This window comes from Lonchura striata, chromosome 14 (assembly GCF_046129695.1).
Source record: "Lonchura striata isolate bLonStr1 chromosome 14, bLonStr1.mat, whole genome shotgun sequence".
Lineage (NCBI taxonomy): Eukaryota > Metazoa > Chordata > Aves > Passeriformes > Estrildidae > Lonchura > Lonchura striata.
Window position 1 is genome coordinate 15,276,881 of NC_134616.1, and position 7,718 is coordinate 15,284,598.

Sequence of the window (7,718 nt, forward strand, 5' to 3'; positions counted from 1 at the left end):
TGAGCATTTCTGTGCTGTGACGCCAAGAGCCCCTCACGAGGCTGGTGGCCCCAGCAGAGCCTGTGGCCCTCTGCCGTGGGAAACCTTCACCCCAGAGATGTCCTGAAGCCAGAGGGATTGTGTTTGTTTCAGTAAAAGGTGAAGCGCCCTGAGGAGGGGGAGGCAGCGTCCCCTGCCAGCCCCTCCACCTGCCTGCAGTCCCCCAGAGCCGCCCCCCACCCCCAGCTACTGAGGCCAGGAGATCCCTGGACACTGCTGTCCCTGTCCCTCTTGCCGGGACCCTCCCTCCCCTGCCCTGGCCAATGGCTCTGCCTTCCTCCTCCCCAGCCCAGGCAGTGTTTGGCTGGACACGATGGGCTGTCCCAGCACCCAGCCCACCTCCTCAGCTCCAGCCCCGGGACTCTCAGGGCACCCGGCAGGGAATGGTCTGGAGAGCCTGTTACAGCAGAGCTGGTTCGGGCTCAGCAGGATTTGCGGGGTGCTGTCCTGCTGTTTGCCTCTCAGCAGGGAGGGGGAACCCCCCATTTGCCTTCAGCCCCCCAGTTTGGCAATTTGGCCCGCCCCACGGCAAAGGATGCTGCTGCCGTGCGTGGTGTCACCCGTGTCCCTGAAGAGGGGAGCGCTGCCCCGCGAGGTCTGGCCCAGCCCCAGCCTGAACTGGAACCTCCCCAGCTCCGATGCTCCCTCCAGGGCCAGGAAGATGGTGGCACCAGGGCAGTGCTCAGGTGCAGATCCTGCAGAGGACCGAGGCTGGCAGGTGTAACACCAGCTCAGACCGGGAGCAAGCAGGTCTGCAGCTGTCACAAGTTGGATCAGCGGCAGGACCTGCTGAGGTGCAGATCCCTGTATGGATCCCTGCCTCACACAGAGCTGGTGGGTCTGGCAGCCTGAGTGGGGGTGATGCTCAGCGTGGGAGAGAACAGCTGTAGCCACACATCTGGATCTGCCTCATCCTGTGAGGAACGGCCGCACTGGACTGGCTTGAACTGGGGCTTCCAGAGATGCTTCAAAAATACACTGGGACAACGTTAACATGAGCTGGTGGGTTGTGTAGGAGGAACGCTGGCAGGGGTGACCACTGGTGCTGACATCCCCACCCCTCCAGGCTCCTGCTACAACACAGGCTCCTCTGGAGCCCTCACATCAAGGCAGCGCTTGGCCCTCTGACTTCTCTGCAGAAATGGATTTACTGAGCACAGGAGCTCGGGGTTTTTCAGTTAATAACCCATTCCGGGTCTGCCGCAGGAAAGGGGGATGCCAGGGATGCCCACTTGCAGCCTCCCGGGTTGGCGGGGAAGGGGGTGAGAGCCCTTTGCAAGGGGACAGAATCGGGCCGGGGAGCCCGGCACGGCTGCGGGCTGGGGTGGCTCCCTGCGGGGACTTCCCCAGCCTGATCGTCGTTCTCCCCGTGACAGCAGGGCCGGCTGCCGGCTGCCAGACAGGATGCGAGCCGAGGAGAACCTGGACAAAGCCCTGTTGTCGCCGGCCACCGCGTGGGCCACGGGAGCCCCGGTGCCGCGGAGCGAGCGCGCAGCCCTCCCTCGGCCGCCCGAGCGCCGCGTCCCCCGAGAGCCGCGAGCGGCTGCGGCTGCTCTTACTGGCCTACTTTCCGGGCTACGTCAAAGCCGGGCTTACGGAGCAGGGAGCCGCGGCAAGGGCGGCCGAGCTGCTCCCGGTGCCAGCGGGGAGCGGGGGCTAATCCGGGCCCGGGGCCGCCCAGCCTGGCCGGCACACGGGCACACGGGCGGGCGGCGGGGCAGGGCCGGCGGCGCTGCCGTGGGGCTGGGGACGGGCACGGTCACCGCGAGGTCCCCCCGGGGCAGGGACCCGCCCGGGAGCAAGGGCCGCTCCAGCGCCGGGGAGCTGCCGCTGCAGCCGGGCTCCTGCACCCGGCGTCCCGGGAGGCCAGTGGGAGTGGGATGGAGTAAAAGGCGGATTTAAAATCAACAAACAAAAGGCTTTTGGTCGCTGTTTTTTTGGGGGGTTGGGGTATTTTTTGTTTCTTTTTTATCTTTTTTAAATGCAGGCTATAAATAACCTGTAAAATATTTCTTCTGGGCTGTTTCTGCAGCTGAAATCTTGTCCCTCCGGCTTCCCAAGCGCAGGATGTGAATACGAGCACTGCGGCCATCACGGAGCACCCCTGGGTCTCTGGGGTGGATCCCTGGGATCCTGTACCTTTGCCCATTGGGATCGGGGAATTTCCGTGCCCCTGAACACCTCCAGCCCCCATGGGCTGGAAACGGTCCTCCCCAGAATGGGCCCGAGCTCCACTCCCCGGGGTGCGAGAGGGGCTGAGCACCGCCTCCCGACCGGACGGAGGCGAGAGGCTCAGCCTGGCACAGTGCGGGACAAACAGGACAGGGGAGGCAAGTCTGAGGTTGGACCGTCAGGCTCAGAAATGCTCTCCCCAACATATCCCGTGCCGGGGACAGGGGTGGTCCCTGCTCCCCGAGTCTCTCAGCCTCCATCGCCCCGCACCGGGGCGCGCTCACACCCGCTCCTCCCGCCGCGGTACCCGGTGCCCGGCGCATCCCGGCCGCATCCGGGCGCCGCAGCGGTTTCCGTGGAGATGGCATCTCCCAAGCCCGCACCGCCCGAGCCGGGGGTTTCCATGGAGATGCCGTATCCAGCACGGCACAACCTGAGCCGGAGATTCTGCCGAGATGCTGTAGTCGGGACCCTCGCCCCGCTGCGGGGCCTTTCCTGGGGACGTGGGTGGCTGGGCCCTCTGTGGCTCGGGGGTGCCTGTGGTGTTACCGCCGCTCCTCACACCAGTTCGGTGACAGCGCTGGAACACCAATACCTGCGGCTCTGAACATCCTGGGGGAGCTGTCACCAGCCTTGTCACCCTCCAGAGCGGGAACCCTCTCACTCAGGCTGTGTTGTCGCGTTCTGTCAGGGTCTCCAAGAGGTGGCGGGTCCCTGCCTGTACTCAGCTGCCTGGAGAGGAAAGGGGGAAATCCCCGTGTCCCCTGATGACTTTGTCCCAGCTGCCACCCTGCAGCTCCCACAGTGACACGTCAGAGTGGGATGTCAGTGGCACCAGGTGGGAAGCAGGCACCGTGCTGCACTCCTGCACCAGGGGATGAGGTACCCAGCCCCAAACCAGCAGCATCCCAGGGCTGAGGGACACCTGGTTGAGTTCCAGCACCGCCAGTGCACCAAGAACTTCCCGGAGGGGACATGAAGGGCCTCAAAGGGCAGGACTGAAGGGTGAGCAGAGGCAGATGTCCTCCTGACAGGCAGATGTGTGTGTGCACGTGTGCCCTGGCCAGTGTTATAATAGCAGCTTCGTTTGAGCACAGCTGCCGCAGAGGTGGCACCTTCCATTCTGCACGCGGCAGAGCTCTGGCAAACCCCAAGCTCCCGCTGCAGAGACGGGGGAGAAGCACGGGAACGCCCCTGGGGGCACACCCTGGGACACGCTGGGATGGTCTCCTGCCCACTCGGTGCCATGGGAGATGTGGGGCTGGTTCAGCCCCCATGTCCCTCCTTGTCTTAGCCCCCTCCACGCTCCTGCTCCACCTCTGCTCCCAGCTGGACCTTCCTTGGGCACCCTTGTCCTGCCCAAGCCAAGGCCATCTGGAGCCTCCATGGGGCTTCTCAGCTGGCAGAGCAGCAGCGGCCAGCTCCTGGGGATGATGCCTGAGGCCGGGCATTGCTAGCCATTCCAGCCTCCAGCTCTTGGAGGGCCTCAAGCCCCCACACAGCCTGGCCACTGCCAGGACTGCCAGCAGCACTTCCAGCATCCCCAGGCACAGGCTGTCAGATGCAGCACTGCGGTCAGAGCCCAGCTCTTTGTCTGCTGTTATAATTAGGAGCCCCCCGGTGGCTACTGTGGCCGGACCTGGGAAGCTCAGGGCTGGGGGACAGACACTAAAGGAGCTGAAATTTGGCATGGCAGCCTGGGAGCTGGAGCCAGGGGCCAGGGGCAAGCCCTGTTCTGCCCACAGCCAGCTACTCTTCAGAGCCTCATGCTGCATTGAAAAGGGCTGGAGTGTAGCCAGGGCTCTGTGCAGTCACCTCTCTCACCCCTGCCAGCCCTGCAGGGCTCCTCACCTGATTTATGGGGCTCCCCTGGCACCCCAGCCTCTGCTCACCCACTGTATTCTCCTCCCCTCCATCACTTTGCCCTTGCCCTGGCTGCCAGCTATTCCCTTGGCTCCCAGGCACAACATGGTTCCTCCCTGCCTTATCCTGGTGATCCCACATTCTCACCCGTCAGCGGTGCTCTCCCAGCCCAGGGCTTCTCCTGGATGTGGAGGAGGAGGGCAGCAGAGACAGCGTGTGCCTGCTGACTCCTGTCTGTGCTGCTCAGCATGGGCAATTCACACTTCTCCAGCCAGCGCGGAGGCCTGCAGTGGATAAGGAGGAAGAGACCAGTCCCAAATTCCCTTGGATGGTTCAAGAGGAAGCCACCCAAAATCTCAATCCATGAAATTCCCTTCCCGAGGCAGGAGCAGCCTTGTTTTGGCCCCAGCAGCTGGGTTCAAAATGTCAGCCTCTGAGCTCATAACAGATCCAGTTTCTCACGCAGGAGGTGGGACTCTGTCCCATGTCCCTCCTGAGCACCATGTCCCCTGGGGAGCAGGGGGAAGAGGGGCTGCACAGCAGGACAGAAGGCAGCAGCCTGGCCTGTCATGTGCCCCGCAGCACTTGTGGCCTCCCTGCCCATCATTCCCTGTCCCCAACTTCCAGCAGGGAGGACAAGGCAGCCACTCTGCCACCATCACCTTCCATCTGCACCGCCACACATGCTGCCAGTGTTTGTTGTTGGAGTGGGACAGCCCATGGAATGTGGGAGGATGAGGGCTGCAGGTAGAGGTGGCGATTTGCCGCAGTGTCACTGCACCAGCCAAACCCAGGTGAGCTCTGCCCACCTCAGAGAGAGCAGCACGGAGGATCCTTCTTCAGAAAAGTCCCAAGAAACTCAGCGAGAAATCTCCAGACCCCACAGAAATGGACACACTGTTGCTCCCAATGGGACACCCGTCCCCTGGCTCTGCAGTCCCAGCCCCACCTTCCCAGTGGAAGCTGAGGTGTCCAGGGCAGAAGCAGCCCTGGACATGGAGGTGACATGGAGCACATGAGGCATCACCTCATTCCTCTTCTGGTGCCAAGAGCTAAAAGCCACCTTTGCTGCCACCAGCTGCCACCACGTTGGCAGAGGAGAAGGCTCCATGATCCCAGCTCATCCAGAGACTCCTGCCATCCCGGCTGCTCGACCATGGCTGGCACTAACGTGATTCCCAGAAGGGTCAGGGTCTCCCCACAGCAGCCTGGCAGGAGCAGAGTGTGCCATGCCCAGCTGGTTGTGTTAGCCAACATGTTCTTGTTTCTGGTCAGGGAGGTGGCAATGATGTAGGTTCTACCCAAAAAAATAAGGACACAAAATGAAGCAGTAATGACAAAAGCAGCAGCAACAGTACTGCAGGCCAGGTCAGAGCTGAGCGCTCAGGCTCTGGTGGCCCAGGGGACCAGAGCAGGCAGGGGACACACATGCCAGGGGCTGCCCTGAGCACTTGGAGGGCTCATGGGTGCCCATGGACCTGTGGAGCTCGGCAGAAGTTCTGCTGCCCAGGAAGGTGGTGAGGAGGAAATGCTGAGGTGAGGCAGCAGCTGGGGCTGCCCACAGCTGGACGTCCTGGGGGACGTGTCCCCAGGATGGAGGGGAGGTAAAGGAGACCCCAGCTCCCCCTGCAGCACCAGGCCCGGCTTGATTCCCTTGAGGAATTATTGATGAGGGCTCTTTATCATATTTTTGCTGCAACAGATCATTCCCATTGGCATTTCTTCTAGTTAGTCCATGACTGGTGCCTGATTAGCTCCACTCCCTGATGGAGAATACCCCTTATTCACCAGATTTTTCCATTTCCCTGGAACATGAAAGACGCAGAATTTTTCACCACCACCTTTTAAAGTCCTTTGGTGCAAATCATCCCATCCTGAAGATTTTAAAGGTTCTAATTAAATGGTGCAGGAGCAGTGGCATGTCAGAGGATGCGCTGGTGGGATGCAGAGCTCTCCCAGGCAGCACATGCAACCCTGGATGTGATTCCTGCAGGGATAGGGTGAGGCAGCTGCACGATGAGGCTGTTACTCAAACTGTCTGTTTTTAATTGCACCAGGATGCAAATAAGGCAGGTCTTTATGAACCTGGGGTCATGTGCCTGTCTCAGGCTGTGCCAGCCTGGATTTCTGACCATCATCTAGCCTGAAATGCCTTTTGGAGAACCTCTTTTACCCACAGATTAGCTGGAGGCAACAGTGGGAAAAGATTCAATATAATGTGGAGAAGTGGAGTAATTCCCCTCTGCAGGAAGAGCTTCCTCCCTCATGGCCTTCCTCAGTGGAGCCCTGGCTCTCTGTCTTCCCACGGTCCTGGCAGCCCCATGTTTCACCCTGCCACCCCTCACAGTGCTGCCTACAATTCCCGAATTTCATGCCCCACAAGCTCAGCACTCTTCTGCCCACACACCCCTGCCCCAAACTGCTCTTCAAGCCCCCACAGCCCCAAAAGGGGGACAGGCCATCTCCTGCCTCAGGCTGCTGTGGCCTTTTCTGCAAAAGATAGAGCTCAATCTCTGCGTAAGATGTTTTTTCCTCTCCTTAGGCACTGAAAAGGTTTGGGGCTGAGGCTGCAGAGGATTCTCCCGGCAGGTGACACCTGGGTGTAGCTGCCAACCCAGATGTGCCATGTCGGGGTGGCCACACCCTGGAGCCCATGCCCACCTCCTGGAGGCCCCGGCCGTGGCAATGCTGAAGAAGAGAACTCGCCATCGGATGGACAAAACTGCGGGAGTAAAAGAGTCCCGCAGGGGCGAGGGCAGCACGGACCCCATGGAGATCAGCAACGGAGCCCACCGGGGTCCGAGCAACACGCCACGGGCGCGGGACGGTGACAACCTCCAGCCCCCCCGGCCCCCACGCAGGATCGCGGGCCGCGGTCACCGCAGCACCGCCCCATTCCGAGCCCACCCCGCAGCCCTGCGGGGCCCGGCCCCGGGGAGCCACCGGCCCCTGCCCGCCCCCGGGGCCGCTCCACGGCGGAGCGCGGTGCCACCGCGCAGGGACGGGGACGCCGCGGCGGCATCGCGCTCCCCGCCCCGGGACCAGCCGGTCCTGCCCGTCCCCGTGCAGCCCCCGCGCCGCGGGCCGGGGGGGCGGGTCCCGCCCTCCCCGCCGGGTCGTGCAGGAGCAGGGACCCCCGCGGCCCCCCCCCGGCTGCCGGTACGCGGGGGCCGGGCAGAGGGGGGCGGCGGGGCCAGGGCGAGGGGCCGCGGGAGAGGAGCGGGCACGGGGCGGTGCTGCGCGGGGCCCGGCACAGCCCGGGGCGGCGTGGCCGGGCAGGGCCGGGCCGGGCCGGGCAGCCGGTGCCCGCACGGCGGGGCCGCGCCAGGGCGCTGCGAGGCCGCCGGTCTCCGAGGCCCGTGCGGGCGCCGGGGGCGGCGCGGCCCCGGGCCGGGCGAGGCTGTCAGCGCCGGGGCGGTGCGGGACGGTGCGGAGCGGGCCTGGCCGGGCACCACGGGGGGTGCGGCGGCCTCCGGGCCTGCGGGCCCTAGTGCCGCGGGCGGGGACCGGTGACAAACTTGCGGCCGCCGCACCGTGCCGTGCCGCTCGATGTCCCGCATGGCGCGGGGGAGGCGCCTCGACCCCCGCCCCGCAGCGCTGCGCGCCCCGCGGGGCATCGAGCCGGAGGGGGGAGCGGGCCCGGG